This window comes from Rhineura floridana, chromosome 2 (assembly GCF_030035675.1).
Source record: "Rhineura floridana isolate rRhiFlo1 chromosome 2, rRhiFlo1.hap2, whole genome shotgun sequence".
Classification (NCBI taxonomy): Eukaryota; Metazoa; Chordata; class Lepidosauria; order Squamata; family Rhineuridae; genus Rhineura; species Rhineura floridana.
The window spans coordinates 135,917,810-135,945,554 of NC_084481.1; positions in this window are offsets into that span (position 1 = coordinate 135,917,810).

The following is a 27,745-nucleotide window of genomic DNA, read 5'->3' on the forward strand; positions in this document are numbered from 1 at the left end:
GTCCAGGGAAGTTGATGTTGGAGGATCGTTGTTTCAACACTGGTGGTCTTTGCTTCTTCCAATACGCTAACATTAGTCCGCCTATCTTCCCAAGTAATTTGCAGAATGTTCCGGAGGCAGCGTTGGTGGAATCTTTCAAGAAGTTGGGAGTGGCGTTTATAGATGGTCCATGTTTCACAGGCGTACAGTAAGGTCGGCAGCACAATGGCTATGTAAATAAGCATTTTGGTCTCCCGGCAAACATCCCGATCCTCGAACACTCTACGCTTCATTCAGGAGAATGCGGCACTCCCAGAGCTCAGATGATGCTGAATTTCAGTGTCGATGTTAGCTTTTACAGAGAGATGGCTGCCAAGATAAGAGAAGTGATTGACATTCTCCAGCGTCGCACCATTAAGCTGGATTGATGGTGCTACAGAGGGATTGGTTTGCACTTGCTGATGAAGCACTTTGGTTTATTTAATCTTAAGTGAGAGGCCAAGCTTTCCATATGCTTCTGCAAAGACATTTAGGATAGTTTGAAGATCTTCCTCTGAATGTGTGGAGACTACATTATCATCGGCATATTGAAGTTCTACAACGAAGGTTGTAATTACCTTAGTTTTTGCTTTCAGCCCACTGAGATTAAAAAGCTTTCCATCTGTTCGATATGTGATTTCCACGCCAGTGGGAAGTTTCCCCTCAATAAGGTGTAGAATCATAGCAATGAAGACAGCAAATAGGTCAGAGCAATGACACATCCCTGTTTTACGCCTGATCCCACTTTGAATGGATCACTTTGAGAGCCATTGTTATCCAAAACTGTCGCCGTCATGTTGTCATGGAGGAGTCGCAAAATATTCACAAATTTATCCAGGCATCCAATTTTCAGAAGGATGGTCCAGAGAGCAGTTCGATTTACAGTATCAAAGGCCTTAGTCAGATACAGAGGTCGGTTTTGCTCCCAGCATTTTTCTTGAAGCTGTCATGCAGTGAAGATCATGTCCACTGTCCCCCTGGAAGGGTGGAAACCATTTTGGGATGCAGGGAGGATGTCTTCTGAGATGGGTAGGAGGTGATTTGCAAGGATCCTTGCAAGGATTTTATCTGCAGTAGCTAGAAGAGAGATGCCTCGGTAGTTTCCACAATCTGTTCTATCACCCTTCTTGAAAAGAGCGATAATAATGGCATCCCTAAAGTCTTCCGGGATCTCCTCCCTCATCCAGATTTTTTCAATGAGTTTATGAAGCTGATGTGTAAGTTCAGACCCACCTTCTTTAATGACTTCAGCAGGAATCCCATCAGGACCACTAGCTTTGTTATTCTTCATTTGATTAATGACTTTACTGACTTCATCCAAATTAGGGGATACTGCAAACTCATCTCTAATTTGTTGTTGTGCGATTTACAAGAAGACCTCACCAGCCACAATAGAGTTACGATTAAGGAGGTTGTGGTAATGCTCTTTCCAACGCAGTGCAATAGACTCTTTGTCCTTTAGAAGTTTGGTACCATCTATTGAGCATAAGAGATTTGTACCATAATTTGTTGGTTCGTAGATGGCCTTTGTGGCATTAAAAAAGCCCTGTGCATCATGAGCATCTGCAAAATGCCGGATTTCTTGAGCTTTCTTTATCCACCATGCGTTCTGAAGTTCTCTAGTTCTTCTTTGGACCTCAGTTTTTGCATTGGCATAATTTTTTTTCCCCTAGCAGCACACTTAATGTCTTTTTGCCATATCTGGAAGGCTTTCCTTTTCTTGTCAATGATATGTTCAATCTCACTATCATTCTCATCAAACCAGTCCTGATGTTTCTTAGTTTGGTATCCAATAGTTTGTTCACATGCTGCAATAATGGAAGTCTTCAGTTTAATCCAGTGTTCCTCGACGTTTTCAGGGAGTTCCGTACGTAGATGTTTCTTGAGAGTTGTTTGAAAGCAAGCTCGCTTAATAGAACCTTGAAGGGCGTGGATGTTCATATTAGGCCTTGGTTTTCTTCCTTGCAGCCTACGTTGAGGAACAATATTAATGGCCATAGTGGATCGAATTAATCAGTGATCTGTCCAGCAGTCATTGGTACTCGTCATGGCCCTGGTGAGGAGTACATCACGACGATCTCTGGCACAGACAATTACGTAATCCAGCAGATGCCAGTGCCTTGACCGAGGGTGCTTCCATGATGTTTTAAATGTATCTTTCTGGTGAAAGAGTGTGTTTGTAATAACAAGATTATGCTTTGCACATTTAGTCAGAAGTAGAATTCCATTCAGGTTGCTATTGCCAACTCCTTCTTTCCCAATGGTTTCTGGCCATAAATCAAAATCACACCCAACTCTTGCATTCAAATCGTCCAGGAGGATAATTTTATCCTCCTTAGGTATCTCTCATAAGATGGTGTCCAGCTGGGTATAAACCTTTCCTTGATGTCTTCATCAGCATCTAATGTTGGTGCATAAGCACTTAGAATAGTTGCCTGCAGGTTTTTGGCGAGTTTTAATTGGAGAGTTGAGAGTTATTCATTAATGCCAGTATGAACTTCTGACAAGAGCTTCACAAGATCATTTTTAATAGCAAAGCCTACTCCATGTATTTGTCGTTCTTGTTCAGGCAGTCCTTTCCAGAAGAAGGTGTAGTAGTAGTAGTCTCGGGGTTCCAGTGATTTCCACATTCTACGCATCACTCCCTAAGGTCATCTCAACATGCAGCTTGGGACACAGGGTAAGGAAAGGGATAAGAATGATATGCTTGGCCATGTGGCAATATGAAAGGGGGGGGAGAGAGAGAGAGACTGGCTCTCATCAGGTATATAATTCTTTACTCTGACCTTGTGCCCTGATTTCCTTCAGGAAAGGTATATCTATACATATCTCTATTTCTTTCTTTCTTTCCCTGGTGTGAATGTATGCAATCTTGAAAGTAATTAGGGACAGGGATTTCTCTTACGCTCTTTAAAATTAAGGAATGAATGATTGTGTTAAGTTAGAAGCTGCTCGCATTTTTATTGTAATTAAAGCACTATATTTTTCCTCTTTCCTCTTTCAATAAACCATTCTTTATTTTACCCCTTTGTGTGCTTCTTGGGTGTATGGATGGATTCATATACCCATAAGAGAAACGTGCGGTTTTTAATTCCAGCAAAAATTCCTGCTGTGCTCTTAGGGTGCAGTTTTGGACCTTAGTGGCTATTACACATTAGGAGATTCACACGTACGCCTGTAACATCACTCAGAAGTTACCTGTCTCATGCATATAGGTAAGGTGGCATAAGGGTTGCAGCCTAAAGTAGTAGAAAGCTAATAAATGTGTATACAGAATAAAATTAATAAATGTAGCTATACAAGCAAATCATATGGTAATATGCAAACTTCAATCTACAGTTTAGGTATTTATTTTACTTATGTCTTTTGAGTGAAAATGCTCAAGGAGTTATACCAAAGATGTTTATATATGAATAACAAAATGCCAAAAGCAGCAATATTTAAAAAGTCTTGGAGAACAGAAATATTTTAACCAGGCAATGAAAAACTGTTATGATTTATTTCTTATAAAGTTCTTAAAGCTATCGTATAGGTTTATTAATACATATAATAATGATTAAGGAATGGATGTGAGGGGGTATGCTCATCGCTTCCCAATAATTGTCTGTCTGCCATCCTACAGTTTACAGGGCAAACATGTTAATGGCATCTGTGCTAGGGTTTCCCTCCACAAACTTATAATCTGTGTGGAAAAGGTAAAACTATGTAACTGCACTTCCTTTGGCATCTCGGTATCCCTATGATGCTTGTTCCCCTTTCTGCAGTGTTAGATATTCATGTTGAATTATTTTCCTTAAACTTTTCAGACAAGCGACAGATACACTCTCACCAGGGTGGTGCTCTGTGCCCCCAAGATCCCATCCCAGCAGGACAGATCTTTCCAGGAAGCCCTGCCAGGATAGGATTAGTGGTTTGTCCAATATGTTTAAAGAAAATAAAAAGAGCCCTCAGCCACCTTGTAGCATTCCTAAGGTAGACACACACACCCATCCACTCCAACTTTTTTTTTTTTTGCAAAGTTCTCAGATTCCCAGAGAAGGAGTCAGAAAGAAGAATGCCTCTTTCATTTCACAAACAAAAAAAACTCAAGGAGGGTTCAGCACAGTACTAGTTCAAGACTCAAGGGTAAAAGATGTTTTGTCCTTCTTCTTTGTTAGAATTGCAGTGATTTGAATAAGCCTTGGGTCTTTTACTTTGTTGTAACTTCTTTCTTATCTTTTTTTGGGGGGGCACCTGTTGGACAGGCAACTTTATTAGTTATTTATTTATTATTTGATTTTGATCCTGCCCTTCCTCCCAGTAGGAGCCCAGGGGGACAAATGACACCACTAAAAACACTTTAAAACATAATAAAAACAGATTTTAAAATATTTTAAAACAAAACACCTTTAACATTTTTTAAAAGCTTCAAAAACATCTTTTTTAAAAAAGGTTTAAAGACATTTTTTTAAAAAAAGAATGCTTAAAAACAGATTAAAAAGCAATTGCAACACAGACACAGACTGTCATAAGGTCTCAATTTAAAAGGCTTGGAGATGTGGAGAAATAGACTGGCTGAACATCGCAGTTCTGATTTTTGTAGGCATCATTATTAAATGCACGTCCATCATGTTTTCTGAATATGCATGAATTTGTATCTAATGTTCATCTCAATGTTACCAGTTTGAAATTCAGATTCCAACAATTAAGTAATGGAGTGCGCTCTGCTGTTTCATTACAGTACAACTTTTTTTGGTATTATTTAGAATGAAATGTACTGTATGACTCTTATGATAAGGGAAGCAGAAGTCACTCATACAAATGCTGCAGTATCTGTTCCTAATACTTGAACCACTTTGGAACAATATAAATATACATATCAATATATAAAACGTAATGTTCTGTGCTTTTCCCAAAAATACTTGAGCCAATTTTCCTTACCTGTGATGGAAATGTAAGCTAACTGATTCTAAAAGCAATTCATGAGATTCACACTTCTGTAATTTAAGCCAGAATTGGACTGGTAATTCATTCACTTAACTTATAGTTACATGCTAGCTCCTATTTTTGCAGTTGAGATAATGCTTATCAATTTCCCTTGCTCATATTTGAAGTACTAGTAATGTACATTTTTCTAGAGACAATGCAGTCCTACTTCATTTTAAAAACAGTAATGAATTCAAGAAAAATGTTATATCTGGAATAGATAAAAACAATAGCCTGGCCTCATCACTATCTTTTAAGAATACTGCTTCCAGAAATGCAAAATAGTAAATTCTTAAATCTGATCACAGAAAACTTTTAATCACACTTTTAATCACACTTTATATATGCCAACTTTCTAAGTGGTAGTCTCTTTTCCACTTAGCATATATAATTAGCTTTGTCACTTTCCTACTGGATCCTAACTCATTTAAAAAATCAGTTATTTTAATAGATGGTTTATTTATATTACTGTCTAGCATCAATTGCATATCAAAAGCCTCAACTACATGCCAAGTAAATTTGTCTTGTGGGCCCAGGCATGAAGTGCATCCAAAGGTGAGGGTAGAGGAATAAGGAACCAAAATCAGAAAGTGTCTAGCATCCAAAAAAATGGAATAAACGCTTGGGGCTTTTTAAAAAAAGAAACACATTTTTCAGCACCTTGGGTCCCCCCCCTTTTTTTATTCCAGTGAAATAAGGAAACCAGAGACAGATATGTGATAACATAAAGCCACAACACTTTATAAGGCCATGCCCCCAGCTTTCCTGGTTCCAGGTTCTGCCAATGCCAAATTCCTGCCAAAGGTGTTATGAACAGTAAACTAGGAATGAAACCAGATGAAAGACTGAATGTTTGACTGAATGAAGAACCAAATGGAGAATGGACCCTAAGACTTGTAGAAGTCAAAACTCGCAGGAACAGCCAATCATCCTACAGGCAAATTCCTTCCAGGCCCTGGAAAAACAGTGACTGTCGCAGTCCACAGCAGGGGCGAGTGCAAGTAAGTAACCTGGATCTTCTAAGCAAGAGTCTTCACTGGACCTGCTGCGGAGAGCTGGGACAGCCCTGTTTAAACAGCCCACAAGCTAGAGTTGCCAGGTCAGAAGCATCCCAAACCTTGAGATTTCAGGGGCAGGCCCTAGTGATGTCACAGGAGCAGGTCACACTGATGTCACAGGGCGGGCCCTAGTGATGATGGAGTGGTCCCAAGTGATGTCACAGGGGTGGATCTTAGTGATGTCATTAAGCATGATACCTTAAGCATCAACCACAGATGCTTGAAGCATACAATTCAAACAAAAACATTTCTCTGATTGGAAGTTAAGGTAGAAATCTTAGCTAAAAGATGGAGCCTGGGTAGGAAGCATTTAATCTAGCATATCTGATTCTAGCAAAAAGGATTTAAGTGCCCTCAGGCCAGGCCAGTCACCAGAGGGCCACTGTAAGAAGAAAGGAGCCTAGTGTTGTAGAGATGGTAGATACGAGCACTCAGGAGTAAAGATGGATGCCCCTGAAGGCTGCAGTTCTAAACACACTTACCAAACCCCATAGAACAAAATAGGACTTACTTCTGAGTAGATATGGTTTCGATTATGCTGTTGGTAAAGCTTGACTAGGAATCCTCTGAAGACACGTCCATATCCAAGCAGAGTTGGCAACCCCCTGGCTTGAATGCCCTGCCCCTACCTTTTTACATAACTGCTACAAACCTCTTTACAGATTTGACCCTTCACTTCAGAAACAGGTCTGAAAAATGAGTAAGAGTAAGGAGATTCTCTATCCTTTTCTGTCTACCTTGTGGGCTGCTATAAACTCACTTTGACAGCCAACACAATTCTGGTGAGTAACAATTGACAGAGAGAAAACATACATCATTTGATCTCCCTTCACAGACAGCAGCTTGGGAACAACAACAATTGCAGCCACACTTCCCAGTATGTAAATTCTCTTTTACCACTATTGGGCAAAAAAACCCCAACAAGGTGCATCATCAGTGGATTTAAGGGGTTGAGCTGACCACATGGAACCACTGTTGTTGCTTCTATGGATGTAAGGGAGTAAGCTTAAAGGTAAATGAAATGTGAACAGAAAAAGAAAAACAAGACAGTGATGATTTCCTAAATGCAATACCATATCAACCACAACAAAATTCCTAGGAGTAACGTAGAATACTCAGCTTGCCACAACCAGTCAAGATTCCTAACCAAAAGCCAAAACTAAAAAAATCCTAGCAGCCAGTTAGCCAATGCCACAGAAATCTCCATGCAGCACAACCTGATCCAGGGGCTGCAGTTAGTGCAAAATGCTGTGGCACGAGTGCTGTCAAGAGTGATGCCCTATCAGCACATAATACCTCTGCACTGGTTGCCAATTTGCTACCAGGCCAAGTTCAAGGTGTGCTTTCCGTGTTATGGGTGCTACAAAGTACTTGTTCTGCTCTTGTAAGAAATCATTCTTTTACTGTATCAGCTATACTTTGCAACTGCCTGCTTATTGACATTAGGCAGACATCTTCATTGTACTCTTTTCAGCACCTGCTAAAAACATTTTTGTTCAGGCAAGCCTACTCTGGTAGGTAGAAGCTATTGTGTTTTTAATCTGTTTTTAACTCGTTGTTGGTTTTATTATTTTGAATGTTTTTAAATACCTGTCTTTCACTGTTTTTGCCAATAATTTTATTGTTTTAATTTCTTCTGTAAACCCCTTTTAAGTTTTTTACAATAAAGCGGTATATAAATGTTATAAATAAAATACATAAATAAATTTTGGAGTCATTGTGGCCCTTGGGACTCTTTCCACTTTTAGGAACAAAGGAATCTACTGACTCAGGCCATTTGATACCATCTAGCTCAGTACTGATGACATGGAGTAGTATTGGCTCTCCAGGATCCAGGGCAATAGTCTTTTCCAGAAATTGAATTTTATTTATTTATTTAAAACACTTATACCCCGCTTTTCTACCCTATAATAAGACACCCAGGACGGCTTACAATAAAATTGAATATGTACGTAATAAAAATTGTACACAATAAAGATCGCAAAAACATTAAAATATATAAAATGCAATGAAAATACATAAATACACACACACATATACATATATATAGGGAGTAGTACTGAAGGGACTACAGAGATAAAAAAATTAACATAGAAGGGATACAATCAGTGTCAGACTCTACCCTCAGTCCCTCCCAAAGGCTCTCCAGAACAAGATCGTTTTCAAAAGTATCCGGAAAACCAACAGGGAGGGAGTAGAGCAAGCTTCTTGGGGTAGGGTATTCCAAAACTTGGGGGCCACAGCTGAAAAAGCTCTCTCCCATGTGCCTGTCAGTCTAACATCTTTCATTCCAGGCACACAGAGGAGACTGGAGGACCTTTTTGGACCTTTGCATGCAAAGCATATGCCCTGCCACTGAGCTACAGCTCTTTCTCTGTTTAAAAAAGTATCTTTTAAAATGTTTTTTTCAGTTCACTAATGAATGCACAGCATACCTACAGCAGATCCACATCATTCATTTAAAGCACATTCAACACACATTTGAAGCACATGAATCCCACTACAGAATCCTGGGAACTGTAGTTTGTTAAGGGTAGTGGGAACAATAACTGTTGAGAGGGAAATTATACTCTCCAGGATTCTTTAGGAGAAATCATGCACTTTAAATGCAAGTTGGATGCTTTTAAATGTATTATGTGGATCTACTTAATAAACTTTGTCTTCATGTAAATCGTTTTAATTAATTTTTCAAAATGGAAATGAGCTATAATGTTTACTGGGTGACCATGGGCTACTCACCATCTCTCAGCCTAATCTGCCAATCAGGATGAAAACAGCAGAGGAGAATCATGACCACCTCAAGGAAGAAGGGCACACTTAAAATATAGAGGAAGTAGTAGTTTACAACTATAATGTAAAATCAAATACTTATCAGGACATAGTATGAAGGAATATTTATATAAGCATGACTGTCAAAGATGGTTATTATTTATGGAACAGTCTCCCCAACGAGGTGCGCTTGGCGCCCACTCTTTTATCTTACCGGCGCCAGGTCAAAACTTTTTTATTCTCCCAGGCATTTTAATATTCTTAATATTTTTAATACTTGAACTTATTTTAACATATTTCACTTGTAGCTAATAATGTTTTAGGATGTTGAATGTTTGAAATGTATGTTTTGATGTTTTTATTGTGATTTTATTGTATTTTATAGTTGTAATAATTTTATGCTGTGCACCGCCCAGAGAGCCTTCGGGCTTTGGGCGATATAAAAATTGAACAAAATAAAATAAATACACAACCTGTAAAGATATTTGTTTTTACATTTCTTTTTATAAATGTGTTTTTAAATTTGTATATTTGTTTTTAATGTTTTTGTTGTAAACCGTCCAGAGAGCTTCGGCTATGGGGCGGTATACAAATGCAATAAATAAATAAATAAATAACTTTGTAGTGCAATCCTGTGAATGTTTACTCAGAAACAAGTCCCAATGTATTCAATGGGACTTACTCAAACAGGGAAGCGTGCACAGAACTGCAGCCTCAAGTAATAAGGAACACTCACCCAACCAAAAATTCAGAATCATGCTACTATTAAGCTGTTTTGCAACTATTTATACTTTTTGATGGTTATTGGATTTTAAAGTGATTTATTTCACATTGTGAGCTGCCTTGGTTTCCAATTGGCAATCCTACTTCACAGGGTTGTTGGGAAGACTACACACACACACACACACACACACACACACACAGGAGATGTAAAAATACATAGACCCCATATAATAGTTTATTGTCAAAACCAGTGGGTCATTGCAGAAGATTTTTATTTAAAAAAATAATATCAGTATTAGTTTTCTACATAATAAAAGCAGTGATACCTACATTAAGTCCTGCCTAATTGCTTTAAAATATAGGATTGGAGGGGGAGAGAAAGATTTACAACACAAGCACAATCCTTTGCTATGTTCACTCAAAAACCCCATTAATTTACAGCACCATCCTAACCATGACTACTCAAAATTAAGTCCTACTGAATTCAATGGGGTTTACTCTGGGTATGTGGGATTAGCATTGCAGCTTTACTCTCAGAAAAGCAAGTATTGAATTCAAGCTTCATATTGGGAAAGTTTTCAAAACAGTGCCACCTTCAACAGCCCAGGAAAATTTAAACTTGTTTGACTCCTACACACAAAAGAAAAAAAGACTTTTGGTACGCTGAAAGGTATATACTTACGCAATTTATGAGATTTCCATATAAACAGCTTTCTACATTTGCAATGCAGTCTAAGTACTGCCTAGAGGCCCAGAAATCCCTTGTCAATCACAACCCTGTCTTCATTTATTGGCTACAAATCTGAAAGGGCAGGGTTAGAGCAGCCAGCTAAGAGATCATTTCACTGAAGTTGCCGGGGGGGGGGCAGCTGACATTCTGGTGTATATCTCGTGAACCAGACCACCTAGAAACTTATTTTTTTTAATGAAAGCTGCTAAATGCCCTGTGTAAACATTCGTAGTAGGAATCTTGTAGCAAGGCTAGGGCAAGGACAGGCTGATCAGTCTTGCATTGGCTATTTCCTACACTAAGACACATCAAGCGGCAGCTGGACATGCACTTGTCGGGTGTGCTTTAATTTGGATTCCTGCATTGAGCAGGGGTTTGGACTCAATCGCCTTATAGGCCCCTTCCAACTCTATGATTCTATGTCAACCCATTGACAGTCAGTACTTGGTAGGAATGGAGAAATTTGATTCAGTTTACATTTAAAGCCAAATCTATCAAATCCACACTTTCCAAAACAATATGAAAACTGAAACACAGGCATCCTTCAAAATTCACATTTATCCAAATTTTGCAATTATTTTTCAATCAATTATGCATATATTAGGGGAAAGTATGATAAAATAAATATATTAATGAAAATGGCATACAAAATGCATTATATTAGGACAAGCTGCCTGCAAAAATGTGTGCATTAGTGAAAACTGCATAGAAAAAAAGTGTTCATTAGGAGAAATTTGCACTAAAATTGAAGACTTTTCCTGAGGATTTTTTTTAAAAAAAACACAGAATTGCTGCAGAAATATGGAGAACTGAATTTCAGATTAGGAAAAAAATAAGAAATGTATAGAACTGAAATTGACAGATCTTTCCACCCTTAGTGCTTGGTAGTAATTAAGCAAAGTAACCAATTCTAAATTCAAGCTCCTATTCTCAGTCCATCCCTATAGTTATAAATACCATCCTTTCATTCCCTCTGCCTGCTACCCCACTGTAGCAGAGTAATCCCCCTAGAAATGTATTCTCCTTCTGCACCTAACACACCCTAACAATCTCTTCTGCAAATCTCATTTTCCTTCCAATATAAATCCCATTATGTATTTGGGAATTTAATACTCACAAGTAAATGGAAGGTACTAGTTGTTAATGCTTGAATGCCTTTTCTTCACTATGTAATAATGGCAACTTACCTACCTGAGTCTACTTTGATTATGTTAATTAACAACTGCAAATGTAATTCAATCAGACATTTAGCATAGTTGGTGTGTGGAGGCCACAACCTTTCCTTCTGCATGGAAGCGTTTCAAGTGCCATGTCACACAATAAAATCTTGCCTAGCTTTTCAATAAATGATAACTAAATATCAGATCTCATCCAACTTATTTTAGGACCTGTTAGAGATTTACTTCTGCATTCTTTAACTATTGCTGTAATACTTTATAAATTACTATGAATCATTGGGCAGAAGGGGAAAATATTGCAGTGGTACAGTAGTTGTTTGCATTTCCTGCTTCATCTCTGTTTAAGCTGATCATTTTTGTACGGCTAATAGCAATAGGCATAATCCACAGATTTAATAGAAGTAATGGGATTGCAAGCGTGGGCATCCTCAAGAGGTGATCAGAACTGTGAGCTTTGACAATGATGATCTCCAGTGGGGAATACTCTAGTCATTTTCCTCTTCTAATTTGGTTTGCTATGTGAGATTTCTTTAAAAAATTGCTAGCTTCAAATATAATTAGAGATCTCTATTCTAAAATCTCTGCTTAAGAACAGTAAACACATAGAGGTTTTTTGATAGTATTTTAAATAATATTTGTGTTATGACTATGAGCTTGGAATTACATCCACATTTGAAAAGAATCATGATTTATTTATTTATTTTAAAAAGTTTATCTTTAAAATATTTTCATCTTATGTTCCAAAGGGATATTTTACTAATTGCCTGGCGTACAAAAATAATTTAAAATACATTTCAACAAATAAATTTAATATTAGAGGAGGACATGGTAAGATGTTCTCATGTCATGTGAAACAGTTTGCTACCTTCACTGGTATTCTACGTAGAAATGTGCTGTAGTTGGACTGGGGTGTGCACAAAATTAGCAGCAGCAGTATTTTTTAAAACATGCCTTTTGTGACACCATAGAAGCTTAGCATCTGCAGCAACAGGGAAAGAGAAAGGTAAGGATGCATAGCCTTGAATTGCAATGTTTCTAAGGCTCAATGTGGGAGAGGAACAATTATTTTACAAAATCCATCTAAATGCATAGCATTCAGTCCTTCCCATAGGCACAGCAATTTAGCTCATGATACTTGAGTGAATGGAGGGGTGGGGTGGGAACATAGGGAACTGCCTTATACTGTGTCACACCACTGGTCCATCCACCTAAGTATTGTCTATACTGACTGGCAGCAGCTCTCCAGAAACTGAGATGGGGATTTTTCCTGCTCTACCTGGAGATTGTATCTAGTACTTTCTGCATGCAAAGCATGTGCTCTACCATCGAGCAATGACATTTCCCCTAAATTGTAATATTCCCTAAATGGAAACTGTTGGAATAAGCAAGCTTGCATGACACCCCCTTTGATAGGGAGATGTTCCCAGAGCTTGGAAAAGTTACTTGTTGGAACTACAACTCCCATCAGCCCAATCCAGTGGCCATGCTGGCTGGGGCTGATGGGAGTTGTAGTTCAAAAAAGTAACTTTTTCAAGCTCTGGCTGTTCCCTCTAACTACGTATTGGGGATCTCTCTATATGTTTGTATACTATGATGTAACTTCCTTAAAGGGTGGGGTTATTTACCTTCTTCTTTCTCCTCCTTTGTCTGGGGATATTGATCCTTTTGCATATCCTTCATTAACCTATAGCAGAGGGAGCAGCCAGACACTCCTTCCAGGAGCATCTTCACCAATGACTGAAAATGGACCAAGACTAGAGATTATTTCTCTCTAAGACAGAGCCTATGCTTTCTTAAACATATGAAGGTAGTGAGTAAATATTATTTTATTCTTTTTACCTAAGAAGATTGTCTCTGTTTAGTTATTTGATTAACTAGTATGTCTGAGAGAAGGTGTGGGACTGGTTATTCTCAAATCAGCTGCTGCATTTATACTTTGCTAAGAAATAGGACTACATATTGTTCCTATTTCATTTAAAAACCAAACAGAAACATGGGAGGCATATAAAGGCTGCTCATTCTACATAATACACAGTGATCTGCTTTTCATGCCCAAGAGTAGGGGTTGGGAGCCATCAGACCATATGATGGATGCAGCCAGTAGTGTCTCCCCATCCAGCCTGTGTGGGAAATTATGCTTGAAAACAGACTTCAGTTGATGTCAATAGAAGGCTGTTTTCAGTCCTAGCTCCAGCATGAGGGGTTGGGGGGAATGCAGCAGGGAAGAGATTATGTATGTAATTAAAACATTTGTATTCCCTTCCTCCCAAAGGAGCCCAAGGTGTCAGACATCAAAAAGTTAAAACACAATTAACAATAACAAATAATAGTTAAGAACAACTAAGCCTATCTAAAAACATTTTTAAAACAATCACATACCCTCACAGTTGCTAATTTCAACATTGCCATGGCTATCAGCTATCAATGTCTTGGAAAAACAGGGATGTCTTTAAATTTCTCCTGAAAGTCAATAGTGATGGAAACAGATGCACCTCATTAGGGAGGGCAATCCACAAACAGGGAACCACCACTAAGAAGGTCACCACTAACTGGGCAGCAGCCCGAGGCATCTGAAAGCAGCCTTCTGTTGGTGTCAGTAGACCTTCTCACTTGCAATGACTGCAAAGATCAAACCTTCTTGCAATTAGGGTTATAATTAGGCTGTGGGGAGGGGGGGTTAGTGTCTATGTGTATGGTTCACGCATGTACATGTGTACATGAATACAAGAGGGTATGGATGAGAGTGTGGCCCTCCCCATTTGCAGGGTTGGTCCTTTCTACCCTTTTCATCTGCACCCTCCCCCCCCCCGCCGCCACCATCATCACCATATATTCCCTCATTTGGAATGAGGAAGTGCAGCCCTTCACTAAAGCAAGAGGGGAGAAATAAACAGGATTCCATTGTACCCCATGATGATTCCTCCACATGTAGGCGCTGTACTTTCTGTAGACTGGATCAAACCTGGATCCACTCCAGAGCTTGGAAAAGTTACTTTTTTGAACTACAACTCCCATCAACCCAATCCAGTAGCCATGTTCAGTCCTGCAGTGAAGTTTTCTGACTTCAAATGCCAAGAATGCTTAAACGTACAGTTTGCAGGGCAGAATTTAAAATATGAACACAGGGAAACACAGTCAGATATAATTTTAATTATGTCAAGGTGTATATTCCATAGAGCTTAAGTTCTGCATGAATTAAACTATGAATGTTTCTCTTTATTACAAAGTAAAAAGCAGTTTATCCAAAACATCCTGAAACAGAAACCAAGCAACTCAGAGGAATAGACAAATTTACCACAAGGGTACCCACCAGCTATAAAATTATTAACTGTGGCCAATGAGCAGTGTGGAAACTATTTACACATTTATGGTGAAGGTAATTCCATTTCTGAAAATGACCATTTGAAAGTGTGTCATAAATACTAGTACTTACATTTATTGCCTTCCTGGCAATTTTATACAACTACAACTGCAAATCTCAACAGGATTATTTGTGTATGGTATATAGCTTGTCTTCCCAGACTAACAGCATGCATTGTATGCATATTTACTCACAAGTAAATCCCACTGTGCCTAGTGGGGCTTCCTCCCAAGGAGGCGTATAGAGGGTTGCAGCCAAGACATGCCTACTCAGAAGTAAGCTCCATTGGGTTCAATGGGTCTTACTCCCAGGTAAATGTGTATTGGATTGCAGCCTAAGTCTTCAAAGCCCCACCAGATTACTCCATGGTAAAAACAAAAAACAGAGATCTGCTGTTGGTTTGCAACCGTTTGGCATATAGGATATAATGCAGCATTTTCCAAGGTACTTTCTTTCTAAGGCTGTTGTCTGTCCTGAATTTTCCAACATTCAGCTTCATTGGATATCCGTGAGTTCTAGTGTTGTAAGAGAGGGAGAAAAACTTTTTCTATCCATTTTCTCAATGCCATGTATAATTTTATACACTTCTATCATATCACCTCATACTTGCCTTTTCTCTAAACTTCTATTTTTAACACCTTTCCTAATGATTCCTAGCATGGAATTTGTGCCTTTTTCAAAACTGCTGCACATTGCGTCAACATCTTTATCAAACTATCCACAGTGACCCCAAGGTCTCATTCCTGATCAGTTACCGCCAGATTAAAAAGAGCAGGTCCCAGTACTGATCCTTGGAGGACTTCATTTCCTACAATCCTCCCTTGGGAGAACTGCCCATTTATTCCTACTCTCTGCTTTCTGTTTCCTAGCCAGATCCTGATCTACACAAGTACCTCTCCTCTTATTCCCTGACTGCTAAGCTTACTCAGGAGTCTGGTGAGATACTTTGTCAAAAGCTTTTTGAAAGTCCAAGTACACTATGCCCACTGGATCACCTCAGTCTATATGATTGTTGACACTCTCAAAGAACTTCAATAGAATAGTGAAACAAGACTTATCCTTGCTGGTTCCACTTCAGTGAGGCTTGTTCTTCTATATGCTTGGTTACTTTATTTTTGACAATGTTTTCCACCAGTTTTCCTGGGACAAATCTTAAGCTCACCAGCCTGTAATTTCCAGGATCCCACCCTGGATCCCTTTTTAAATATTGGTGTTACATTGGCCACTTTGCAGTCCTCAGGTATGGAGGCGGATCTGAAGGACAAACTACATATTTTTGTTAGATCAGCAATTTCACATTTGAGTTATTTGAGAACTCTCAGGTGGATGCCACCTAGACCCAGCAATTTGTCAGTTTTAATTTTTTCTATTAAGCCTGGAATTATATCTCTCATAACCACTATTTGGCTCAGTTCCTCAGACTCCCTTCCTGCAAAAGTTAGTTCAGGCACAGGTATCTGCCCTGTATCTTTCACTGTGAAGACAGACGCAAACAATTCAGCTGCTTTCACACATGGGGCTGATTGCGTTAGTTTAACGGATTAAAAAGGTAGTGCTTCTGTCCCAATTTCTAAATTTTCTTTCACACTGCAGTATCTGTTGCATTAAGGAACAGCAGCTTATTTAGACAATATACCTGCATTTTGTGCAACTGTCTTTCACACAGCTTGTTTTTGTCCCTCACCTATGCACACTGTTACTCACTGTGTAGGAGGTCTACGATCTTGTCTCGTCACCATGAAAGCCATCTCCCTTTAGGATCTGACTTTTTAAATTGTTTTAGTTGTAGCAAGACAGGGATATGTGTGGGAAATGCTGTTGCTATCTGCACCGATGCCAGAATACCGGTACAAGGTTCATGAGGCAGGGGAAAAAAAACACCACGCGACTAAAGGGCAGGAACGCACTGCATGCTGGGATGCCTGTCACATGAGTGGCTGCAGCTAGCAATAAACTCCTGCAATCTTCCGGGTTCCCAGCCTTGCTAACAAATTATTTCTAGTATCATTTATCATGGAAATTAGCGCTCAACTTCCACTGCATTCCACTAGAATTCTGAAGCTAGCTTGTGTGTCGAGTGAAAGATCAAATATAATCACAAATTACCAGGTAAGAAATCGTCAGAATAATGGAATAAAGTGCAGTGTGAAAGCAGCCTTCATTTAACTTCTCTGCAATCTCCTTATCCTGCGTTAGCACACCTTTGACTCCCTTGTTATCCAAGGGTACAACCACCTCCCTAGATGGTCTCCTGCTCTGAATGTATTTAAAGAATTTTTTGTTGTTGGTCTTTATATTTTTAGCAATGTGCTCCTCAAAATCTTTTTTAGCATCCCTTATTGTCTACTTACATTTTTTTTACCAAAGTTTGTGTCCTTTTTATTCTCCTAATTCAGACAAGAGTTCCATTTTTTGAAGGCAGCCTCCTTGCCTCTAATAGCATCTTTGACTCTACTCATTAACCACACTGGCTTCTTCTTGGCCATCGTGGTATCTGCGGTTTACACTCCAGTTGAGCTCCTAATACTGTGTTTTTAAACAACTTCCAAGCATTTTGGGGTGATTTGACCCTCTTCACTTTGCCTTGGATTTTCTTGGCAATTGGCCATTTACATGTATGTTTAATTTAGTAGCACTATGGTCACTGCTTCCAATTGGTTTGACAATGCTTACATCTCACACCTGGTCCAGGGCACCACTTAATATTAAGTCCAGGGTTGCTGCCTGTCTGGTTGGTTCCATGACTAATTATTCAAGGGCACAACTATTTAGGGTATCTAGAAATTTTATCTCTTTGTTGTGACTGGAACGCATATGTAGCCAATTTATGTCAGCTAGTTGATGTCACCCAATACTACAACACTCTCTAGCTGGAATGCTTCCTCAGTTTCATTTTTCATCTCAAGATCTCCCTGGGCATTTTGATCAGAGAGACAATAGATCATCCCCAGTATCAAATTACTCTTGGGGCCCAGTATCAACACCCACAATGATTCTGTGGAGGAGTCTGCCTCTTTTGGGATTTCCAGCTTGCTGGATTCAGTGCCCTCTTTCACATATTATTTGATTGATTCATTCATTGATTGATTGATATCCCACCCTTCCTCCCAGGGCAACATATAGAGTGTCACCACCTCCAATACATCCTTCCCCATCTTTCTGATATAGTTTATATCCAGGGATTGCCATGTCCCATTGGTTCCCTCCATTCTACAATGTTACCTGTATATCATTTCCACTATATCAGTGCTGTCCTGTAATACCAAGCAGTCCACTTCTCCCATCTTGGCTCGGTGTCTTCTAGCATTAGCATATATACTGTGTCTCCCATCAAGTGTCTTTGGCACTTTTGTTTTGGCCTGTAGTACTTTGGCCTCTCTAAATTGCTGTCCACTGCCCCTGCACTCACAGTGCCTAGTCCGATGCCTACTCCATTTAAATTTTCATCAGTTTTTTGTCTTCATCCTAGGGGGGAGATTTGTTCCAAACAAGACTCTCCTCAGCTCCCATCAGCTTTCCCCCCTCAATCAGTTTAAATGCAGCTCTGCCAAGTGCCAGCAGTCTCATTCCATTTCAATTCAAATGGAGCCCATCACTTTATTTATTTATTTATTATTTGATCTATATCCCACCCTTCCACCCAGCAGGAGCCCAGTGCCTAACAAATCCAAACTCTTCCTCCTCACACCATTGTCTTACCCAAACATTGGGCTACAAAGCTGTGAGTGTCTAGCTGCCCCTGAATATGAAACGGATAGCATTTCAGAGAAAGCTACCCTGGAGGTCCTATCTTTCCAAATCCTACTGGGCAACTTACCTTTTGCTTCCAGGACCCTGGGACTACATTTCCCCATGTTACTGGTGCCAACATGCACCATGACCACTGAGTCCTCCCCAATAATATCTATGAGGCTATCTAGATGATGGGTGACATCCGCAAATCACCCATGCAATCTGCACATCTATCACACACCACTCCATATATGTCCCCAATGATTGAATCACCCACTACCAGGATTCCTCCATCCCCTGAAGAAGTATCCTCAGCATAACAGGATATCTTGTAAGTATGGAGACCAGAACTGGACATGGTATTCAAGATGAGGCCTAACCAGTGTTGAATAGAGGGGAACTAATACTTCACGCGATTTGGAAACTATACTTCTTTTAATGCAGCCTAATATAGCGTTTACCTTTTTTGCAGCCACATCACACTGTTGACTGTTATTCAGCTTGTTTTGTTTTAATGTATTTTAAAGTCTGTTTTTATGAAGAGGAGTTTTTAGAAGAGGAGTAGAAAGGGAAAGAAAAATACTCCGTGTGAATGAATGGCTATGAAGGTGGTGCCGACGTGAGAGATTTGGATTCTGGGACCACGGGCTATGCTTCCTGGAAGATGGACTGCTGGCAAGTGATGGGTTACATCTCACAAGGACTGGGAAGAATGTGTTTTGCCACAGCATGGAGAAGTTCATCAGGAGGGCTTTAAACTGAATCCTAAAGGGGAGGGAGACATAAACTTGGTGGTAACGACTGATGAAGGCTTGTGCACAGTAACGGGAACAGAGAGATCAGCTCTAATAGGGCCCAGTAACAGTCCTCAGAAAAATGCAGTAAGGAAGCCAAGCCATAAATCACATGGTCTTCGATGTCTGTATACTAATGCACAGAACATGGGAAACAAGCAGGACAAACTTGAACTCTTAATACAGGAGGGCAATTACGACTTGATAAGTATAACTGAAACTTGGTGGGATGACTCCCATGACTGGAATACAGCAATTGAAGGATATAACTTGTTCAAAAAGAACAGAAGGAATAAAAAGGGAGGTGGAGTCGCACGATATGTTAAAAATAGATATCCCTGCACAGAAATACAGGAAGATGAGCTTGGTAGCTCCACTGAGAGTATCTGGATTAAAATTAATGGGGCAAGTAATAAAGGGAATGTGGTGCTTGGAGTCTACTACCGACCACCCAATCAAGGAGAAGACAAGAATGTAACTTTTGAAAAGCAAATTGCCAATGTTTCGAGGAGGCATGATGTACTAGTAATGGCGGATTTCAATTATCCTGATATCTGTTGGAAGACAAATTCTGCCAAACACGGCCCCTCCAATAAATGTCTGAGTTGTGTTGGAGATAACTTTCTCCTACAGAAAGTGGAGGAAGCAACCAGAGGATCAGCTATCCTAGACTTGATTATTTTTATTATTATCATTACTCTTTATTTTTACCCCTCCCTTTTTTCAAAACTGGAACTCAGGGCGGCTTACAAATAAAAACTACACATAGGTAAAAAAACATACAAAAATATACAATTAAAATAGAATTAAACTATTTGTAACATTAAAACCATGAAACATACACTTAAGATACTAAGACAATTTAAAACATTAAGAATAGGACCATAGAACAATACAACAGACCTTATGACGTCCTATCTTAAACATCTTCTAGTCCAAAAGCCTGTCGGAATAAAAAAGTCTTTGCCTGCTGACAGAAGGATAGCAAGGAAGGGGCCATTCGTGCTTCCCTAGGAAGAGACTTCCAGAACCTGGAGGCAGCCACCGAGAAGGCCCTATCTCGCGTCCCCACCAATCGCACTTGCGAAGGTGTTGGGACTGAGAGAAGGGCCTCTCCTGAGGATCTCAACACCTGGGCAGGCTCATATGGGGAGATACGGTCTGACAAATAGCCTGGACCTAGGCCGTATAGAGCTTTATAGGTCAAAACCAGCACTATAGGTCAAAACTGTAACTAAGGCATGCATCACTGTAGTCAAATCAGGCGTCTCCAGGAACGGGCGCAGCTGGCGCACCAGTCTTAACTGGGCAAAAGCACTCCTGGCCACTGCAGAGACCTGGGCCTCCATGTTCAAAGCTGAGTCCAGGAGCACACCCAAACTGCAAACCTGTGTCTTCAGGGGGAGTATAACCCCATCCAGCACAGGCTGAATCCCTATTCCCTGATTTGCCTTTCGACTAACCAGGAGCACCTCTGTCTTGTCTGCATTTAATTTCAATTTGTTCGCCCTCATCCAGTCCATCACTGATGCCAGGCACCGGTTCAGGACCAGGACAGCTTCCTTGGCTTTAGGTGGTAAGGAAAAATAGAGTTGGGTGTCATCCGCATACTGATGACACCGAACCCCAAACCCCCGGACAACCTCACCCAGTGGCTTCATGTAGATGTTAAATAACATGGGGGACAAAACTGAGCCCTGAGGGACCCCATATGTCAACAGCCAAGGAGTCAAACAGGAATCCCCCAGCACCACCTTCTGGGTTCGTCCCTCCAGGAAGGAGCCAAGCCACCACAACACAGTGTCCCCAAGTCCCATCCTGGCAAGGCGGCCTATAAGGATACCATGGTCGATGGTATCGAAAGCCACTGAGAGGTCCAGTAGAACCAACAGGGACACATTCCCCCTGTCCAGCTCTCTGCGTAGGTCATCCACCAAGGCGACCAAACCCGTCCCTGTCCCATAGCCGGGCCTGAAACCAGACTAAAATGGGTCAAGATAATCCGTTTCATCCAAGAATCTCTGGAGCTGGGCAGCCACCACACGCTCTATTACCTTACCCAGAAATGGAATGTTGGAGACTGGCCGATAATTACCCATTATAGAGGGATCCAGGGAGGGCTTTTTCAACAAAGGTCTTACAACTGCCTCTTTTAGGCACATTGGAATTCTGCCTTGTTGTAAAGAGGCATTTACCACTCCCCTCACCCAGTCGGCCAGTCCCCCTCTGGCACTCTTAATGAGCCAGGAAGGGCAAGGGTCTAGCAAACATATGGTGGCTCTCCCCTCTGCAAGGATCTTGTCCAAATCCTCAGGCTGTACAAATTGAAAAGAATCCATTATTATTGAACAAGCAGGAGCCAAGGTTATATCCCTTGAGACTGTATCAATTTTAGCGTCCAAGTCGGAGCGAATCTGAGCGACTTTATCTGCAAACTGCCATGCAAATTCTTGACAGCAGGCTGTTGAGTGGTCTATATTACCCTCTCGGGGGCCTGAATGTAAAAGACCCCTGACCACTCGAAACAGCTCCACTGGACGGCTCCCGGCAGATGCAATGGTGGCAGAAAAGTTTCTTCTTTGCCCGCACTGCCATGGAGTAGGCCTTCAAATAGGCTCTAGCCTGTGTTCAGTCAGACTCATTCCGAGTCTTCCGCCAACGTTGCTCTAGTCCCCGTCTTATTCGTTTCCTCGCCGCCAGCTCCCTGGTAAACCAAGGAGCTGGTTTGGCTCCACTCCGTGAGAGGGGACACTCCGGGGCGATTGTGTCCACCGCCCTGGCCATTTCCCCATTCCAGAGGTCAACCAGGGCTTTGACAGAATCGCCTGCCGAGGTGACAGGAAAATCCCCAAGAGCCATCAGGAAACCATCCGGATCCATCAGTCTCTTGGGGCGGACCATCCTAATCGGTCCCCCACCCCTGCATAGGTTCTGAGTCCCAGTGAGTCTAAACCCAACCAGGTAGTGATCTGTCCATGACAGCGGTACTACAGAGAGTTCCTCCACACCAAGATCACCATCATCCCAACCCACACAGAAAACAAGGTCCAAAGTGTGGCCAGCGGCATGAGTGGGGCCAGATAATACTTGGGACAGACCCATGGTTGTCATGGAGGCCATGAAGTCCTGAGCCACTCCCGACAGAGCGGTCTCGGCGTGGATGTTAATTCTAACCCATAGAGATGATTTGGTGGATGAAATGGCAGTTACAGGAACTCTGGGGGAAAGTGACCACACCACACTTGAATTCTTGATTTTAACAGAAGCAAAAGCTGAGAGTAGCCATACGCGCACCCTGGACTTTAGGAAAGCTGATTTTAATAAACTCAGAACAATTGTAAGTACGGTTCCATGGCAAGCCACCCTAATGAGAAAAGGAGTCCAAGATGGGTGGGAGTTTCTAAAAAAGGAAATTCTAAAAGCTCAGTGGAAAGCAATTCCAACAAGAAAAAAAGGAGGAAAACAGAAGAAGAAGCCAATGTGGCTTCACAAAAAGCTTACAGAGGACCTAAAAACAAAAAAGGACACATACAGGAAGTGGAAAGAAGGCCAGGCCACCAAGGAAGAGTATCATGGAATTGCAGGGATGGTGTCAGGAAGGCTAAAGCTAAGAATGAGCTGAGGCTAGTGAGGGATGCTAAAAGCAACAAAAAAGCTTTCTTCAGGTATGTCCATAGTAAAAGACAGAGAAAAGAAATGGTGGCACAGTTACTCAATGAGGAAGGCAAAATGATAACAGGTGACAAAGAAAAGGCAGAAGTGCTCAATTCCTAATTTGGCTCAATCTTCTCCCAAAAGAGGGTCTATGACCCTCCCAGGAAAAATGAAGTAGAAGGGGCAGAATTGGAGCTTGAGCTTGACAGACAAACGGTCAAGGAATACCTAATCACTTTGAATGAGTTCAAATCAGCAGGGCCCAATAAACTGCATCCTAGAGTATTGAAGGAACTGGCTGAAGATCTCTCATATCCACTGTCTATTATCTTTGTGAAATCATGGAGGACTGGTGAAGTGCTGGATGACTGGAGGAGAGCTAATGTTGTCCCTATCTTCAAAAAGGGCAAAAAGGAGGAACCTGGGAACTACAGACCAGTCAGCCTAACATCAATCCCTGGAAAAACTCTGGAGCAGATTATAAAGCAGTCAATCTGTAAGCACCTTGAAAGCACTCCAGTGATTACTAGGAGCCAACATGGATTTATGAAGAACAAATCCTGCCAAACTAATCTTATCTCATTTTTTGATTGGGTAACCTCCCTTGTAGACTGTGGGAATGCTGTGGACATAATATATCTCAACTTCAGCAAAGCTTTTGACAAAGTCTCCCATGATGTTCTGATTTGCAAGCTAGCTAAATGTGGGCTGGATGGAACCACTATCAGGTGGATCCACAGTTGGCTCCAGAATCGTAACTCAAAGAGTGCTTATCAATGGTTCCTTCTCAAACTGGGCGGAAGTAACGAGTGGGGTACCACAGGGCTCGGTCCTGGGCCTAGTGCTCGCCAACATTTTTATTAACGACTTGGATGAGGAGGTACAGACCATGCTTATCAAATTTGCAGATGATACAAAATTGGGGGGGCATAGCTAATGCCGTGGAAGACAGAAAGAAAATTCAAAGGGACCTTGATAGGCTGGAGCATTGGGCTGAAAACAACAGAATGAAATTCAACAGGGATAAATGCAACTTAGGAAAAGAAACCAAATGCACAGTTATAAGATGGGGGATACTTGGCTCAGCAGTATGACATGTGAGAAGGATCTCAGAATTGTCGTTGATCACAAGCTGAATATAAGCCAACAGTGTGATGTGGCTGCAAAAAAGGCAAATGCTATATTAGGCTGCATTAACAGAAGTATAGTTTCCAAATTGCGTGAAGTACTAGTTCCTCTCTATTCAGCACTAGTTAGGCCTCATCTTGAATACTGTGTCCAATTCTGGTCCCCTGATGATTAGGGGACTGGAAACTAATCCTGTGAGGAGAGACCGAAAGAACTGGGCATGTTTAGCCTGGAGAAGAGAAGATTGAGGGGAGATACGATGGCACTCTTCAAGTACATGAAAGGTTGTCACATAGAAGAGGGCCGGGATCTCTTCTCAATCGTCCCAGAGTGCAGGACACAGAATAATGGGCTCAAGTTGCAGCCAGCCAGATTTCGACTGGGCATCAGGAAAAACTTCCTAAGTGTTAGAGCCATACGACAATGGAACCAATTACCTAGAGAGGTAGTGGGCTCTCTGACACTGGAGGCATTCAAGAGGCAGTTGGACAGCCATCTGTTGGGAATGCTTTGATTTGGATTCCTGCATTGTGCAGGGGGTTGGACTTGATGCCTTATAGGCCCCTTCCAACTCTACTATTCTATGATTCTATGAGGTTGACATTACCTTACTGTTTGCTTTCAGCCTACTGAGATTAAAAAGCTTTCCGTCTGTTCGATATATGATTTCCCACCAGTAAGAAGTTTCCCCTCAATAAGGTATAGAATCATAGCAATGAAGATAGCAAATAAGGTGGGAGCAAGGACACATGCCTGTTTTACACCTGATCACACTCTGAATGGATCGCTGTGAAAGCCATTGTTATCCAAAATTGTCGCTGTCATGTTGTCATGAAGGAGTCGCAAAATAGTCACAAATTTATCAGGGAATCCAGTTTTCAAAAAGATGGTACAGAGAGCAGTTTGATTCACAGTATCCAAGGCCTTAGTCAGATCAATAAATGCCATATATAAATGTCGATTCTGCTCCAGGCATTTTTCTTGAAGCTGTCATGCCATGTAGATCATGTCCACTGTCCCCCTGAAAGGGCGGAAACCATTTTGAGATTAGGGGAGGATGTGTTCCTGGAGAGCCAGGAGTTCACTGCAGTGAGGGTACCCCTACAAATGCGGTCCAATAGGAAGATAGTCATACATGTGACAGACAGTGCAAAACACTGGAATGCCCCACCGCCCTCTCCATCATGCAAATTGAAATATTTGCGCTAATGGAACTACTTCATTGTATACTTCACATAGCCTGAAACAGATGAAGCCTATGCAACAGGATGGTGCCAATGACACTTGAGGTGTACACTTCACTTTTAAAGTACAATTAAGTTGATCTGCATCTGGATAATGTTATCTATGCAATTAATTACAAACAAAACTGTTTTGTTGATTATTCTTCTTTTGGGTGTGAAGAGGTGTGTTCATTCTGCACTAACTCTTCTATCTAACAATCCACAAATATATGTTAGTGGAAATGAAAACCTTTTTTAACAATGTCACTGCTGGCAGCTATGTCTATAAATGGGCTGCTCAGTAGAGCAAGTGACCAGCCACTTTCTACTCTAGTAATCCTTGCTGTTTCCTTAATTCCTTGCAAATCATGCCACTGACAGTTTCCTCAGTATTTATAATTTCTTTATTGGAAATCCGAATCAAGGAGAATTGTAGTAAACGAGAAAAAGAAGAAAGTAACACGAAAAAAAGCTAGCTAGTGGCAACATTTAAGCACATAAGAGGCTGTCACCATCTGGTAACAATGAAGCTGTGAACTTCTGTACAGAAAGTGTAACTAAATGAATTTAAACTGGTTGAGTGGGCTGAGTTTAAGTGTTTTTTCCCCTTAAGATTCTGAAATGTTTAGCCATATTTTTCCTGTTTGGTTTTATGCTGAATTTTCGTTTCAGGAGTTTGAAATCTGAAAGTAGTAAATTCTGCTGAAAAGTTAACATATAGGTCTGAAGTAGAAGAATCATTTCATCATGAGCTTAGCATTTAATAGCTTATCATGCATGAGTCACGGATAGGGATGGGGGAGAAATCTGATTTATGAGAAACTGCCGAATTCATACTTCCCAAACCAATATACCAGCTGAAATACAGCTTTCCTTCAAAAACAAGGTTCTGGGCACAGTTGTGTGTGCAGACTTTGTTGTGGAATTTGTGCATCTGACCACAGCAAGCGAGGGTGGGGAATCATGCTTAATCTCATGAGAGCTCCAAGCTGTCATGAGATCCTGCAGGATCTTGCGGATGGACTGCCCCTCAGCCTGTAAAAGGCCTGGTGTTGCACCAGTCCAGCCTCTTGCATTGCCTCTTTCATGGACTTCATCCAACTCATCCACTCTTGGATTAGAGCTCTCAATGAGGTCTTATGCAGTCACTAGTTGACAAGGCCAGAAAGTATTCCCCCCCCACACTGGGGGTTTGGGTTTGCCTTTCCATCAGTGAAAAGCTAGAATTGTTAGGCATCATGTATAATTTGTCACAACTTTTGAAAAGGGTGGAAATGGGATTGGGAAGGATAATTACCATAAGGGGGACCCCTTAAGGAGTCTGGGGATGGTCTTTCAGAGTATAGCCTTGCTCAGTAGGCCGGGCCTGAAGTTACATAACTCCGGTTGCTAGCGAGACTCAGTTGCTTGGATAGCACCACACTAGGCCCATTTCACACTGGCCAGCACCCCGGGTTTCCTTAGTAGGCACTGTGAGGCAGCTGTCAAACAACAGATGTGTTGTCTGAGGAGATGTCGATCCTGCCTCCAATCCCATGCCAACCTCAATTGCTTGCTGTAATCAATATTTGTGGCCTGTTTCAACCCCTGTCTGGGGTCTGTTTATTCCTGAACCTTGCCCTCTAAAGAGCAGCACAATGGGTACACCCCACAATTAGCACTTCCCCTAATTTTATTATGCAGTTCCCCAACCAATGTATACAAAAATTCATTTATTAAGGGGATGTATACAATGCATATATTAGTGGAAATAACATACAGAGATGCATTAGGGAAAATTGCTTACAAAAATGTGTATATCAGTCAAAGCTGAAATGTGTTTATTAGGAGGAATTTGCACTGAAATGCCGATGAACTTTCATGCGGATTTTTTTTTAAAAAAATGCAAATTGCTGTGGAAATGTGGGGAACTGAATTTAAGACTGGAAAGAAATGAGAGACTGTGAGAACGAGAATTGACTGGTGTGTCAATCCCTAGTCAGGGAGTGACCTGTTTAATTCGAACAGTTTTGTTTGTTTGCTTGTTTGTTCTTACAATGCATATGCCTGAAGTAAACAAGTTGCAAATATTTTCCCCCAGATGTTTGTCACGAACAAAAGCTACTAGCAGCTTTGCAATGTCTTTCTGGTTAGTAGATTGGAGCTTATGGGGCATTATCACAGCCACATTTTAATCTAGGTGAACATCAATATTTTTCATTCCTAAGAGTTACTGTAGCTGAAGGCATCTTTTCCCAACTCAAAAGTCTGAAGACAGTCTTCCAAAAACTTTCTTCCAGAGCCTCTGAACTGAAAGAAAATGATTGCACTTCAGAAAGTCTCTATGGTTTCTCACACAGATGCAGCTTTGAGATACAATTAGATATGGGTAGATCTATAAAAATAAATATCCTCTTCCCATATAACTTGTTG